Genomic DNA, 2,517 nt, shown 5'->3' with positions numbered 1-2,517 from the left:
GCCTGTGGCAGGGGGCCAGGCTAGATGATCTGTTCAGGTCCCTCCTGACCCTAGCTACTATGAAACTATGAATTAGACGTACATAACTATCAGTAAAAGTTGTATAAGGTGAGTCTCCTAAAGAGAAGCAACAAAACAGTTGACATTGTTTCTGTCCCACCCAGAGGGCCAACTGTATAATCTGTTTATAAATAGGGTAACTTTGCATAATGAAACCTAAGTAATAGGAGGTGATGTGCACCCTAAAGTGCCAATCCAGTCCTTGCTCTAAAAACAGTTATGCATTAGGGCTGCGCAAAATTTTGCTGCCCATTTTGTTTCAAAGCTGTTTTAACCTTTTAAGAGAAAGTAAAGTAAGGAGAGGGATGGCAAGGAGGGGGGAAGGTTGCGGGGAGGGGGCGCTCTCATTATTGACTGTGTAGTTGGCCGGTGCCTGTCACCCTTCCCTGAGGTCCCTTCCAACCACAGTGCTTTGGGGGAGGGGCAGAAAAACTGCATAAAAAGCAGTATTTTTTGAACTGCTCCTGCTTTCTGCCTTGGGTGACTTACTGAGCTGTCTGTTTTAGCAGCTCACTGTCAGACCACTACAGCCAGCAGCATTTATTTTCTAAAGGATTCCCTGCTTGCTAACCTAGCAAGAGGGATTGCAGAATATCTTTTTCTTGTAGGTGCTTTTATTTTATTATTATATTCATTGACTTATTCTTTTGAATTTTATACTTATATTGGATAGGGTTACTATAGAATTTACGCTATATAGGAATTTACTATATATATTTGTTTTTATACGTTCATTCTTTGCACCACACCAACACTATTTAATTTACATCCACAGACATATATTTCTACCGTGTTCATAAATTTCTTGCCTGCACCAGTAGTACAGATTTGAGTTTAGATAGAAACACAAATACATTTATATATTTCTTGAAAAGGAATACATGAAACACCTCATAAAGCATGGTGGAAAGGCAGGTGGCCACACTAGCCATCCTTCAGGGTGGGGTGGAAGAGGGGGTAGAGGGAGATCTGTAAGTTCCCCCAACGGCAAGCTGAGATGCAGCCTCTTTCCTCCAGCTGAAAGGGATGAGGCTGCTACAAGCAGCAAGGAGAAGGGAGCAGTGCCACTGCCATTGCCGGTGCCCGAGACTGCATCCCCTCCACACTCACCAGCCATAACCCCCCTCCCCCACCATGATAACCTGAGGGCCTCCCCCTCAGGCCCCGGGGGAGGCACACCCAGGACTAGGGTCAGTGAGGATCTAGTCAGGGAACTTTTGGAGGGATTGGGCATATTTAAATCAGCAGGTCCTGACGATCTCCACCCCAGAGTGCTGAGGGAATTGGCAGAGGTCATTGCGGGACCCCTGGCATGGCTTTATGAGCACTCGTGGTGCTCTGGCATGGTGCCAGAGGACTGGAAAAGGGCCAATGTGGTTCCCATTTTCAAAAAAGGGAGGAAGGAGGACCCAGGAAACTGTAGGCCAGTTAGTCTTACCTCGATCCTCGATAAGCTTTTTGAGAGAATTATCCTGGCGCATGTCCTCAAGGGGCTAGCAGGGGAGGTTATGCTTAGGGGCAACCAACATGGGTTCATTAGAGGCAGATCCAGTCAGACCAACCTGGTGGCCTTCTATGAGCAGGTCACAAAATCGTTAGATGCAAGGTTAGCAGTGGACGTAGTCTTTCTGGACTTCAGGAAGGCCTTCAAAACTGTCTCTGGCCCCTTTCTCATTAAAAAACTAGGGGACTGTAGCGTTGACACCTACACAGTCAAATGGGTCACTAACTGGGTGGAGGGCCACACCCAGGGAGTGGTGGTGGATGGGTCATTTTCAACTTGGAGAGATGTGGGCAGTGGGGTCCCCCAGGGCTCGGTCCTCGGACCCGCACTGTTCAACGTCTTCATCAGTGACTTGGACAAAGCACCCTGGTAAAAAGCACCCTGTTAAAATTTGCTGATGACACTAAGATGTGGGGGGATGTGGGTATGCTAGAAGGGAGGAATAGGCTGCAATTGGACCTAGACAGGTTACAGGGGTGGGCAGATGAGAACAGGGTGTGTTTCAACACTGACAAGTGCAAGGTGCTGCACCTGGGGAGGAAGAACCAGCAACATACCTACAAGCTGGGGAACTCCTTTCTTGTCAGTGCAGAGGCAGAAAAGGATCTTGGAATCATTATTGATGCCAAAATGAACATGGGCCAACAGTGTGGGGACACGGTCAGGAAGGCCAACTGCACCTTGTCATGCATCCACAGATACATCTCAAGCAGGTCCAAGGAGGTGATCCTCCCCTTTATGCGGCACTGGTCAGGCTGTAGTTGGAGTGCTGCATCCAGTTCTGGGTGCCGCACTTCAGGAGGGATGTGGACAGCACTGAGAGGGTCCAGAGGAGGGCTACACACATGATCAGGGGGCAGCAGGGGCCCTACGAGGAGAGGCTAAGGGATCTGAACCTGTTCAGCCTCCACAAGAGAAGGCTGAGGGGGGATCTAGTGGCCTGTTACAAACTT

This window comes from Alligator sinensis, unplaced genomic scaffold (genome assembly GCF_000455745.1).
Source record: "Alligator sinensis unplaced genomic scaffold, ASM45574v1 scaffold1075_1, whole genome shotgun sequence".
Classification (NCBI taxonomy): Eukaryota; Metazoa; Chordata; order Crocodylia; family Alligatoridae; genus Alligator; species Alligator sinensis.
This window is presented reverse-complemented; position numbering follows the sequence as displayed.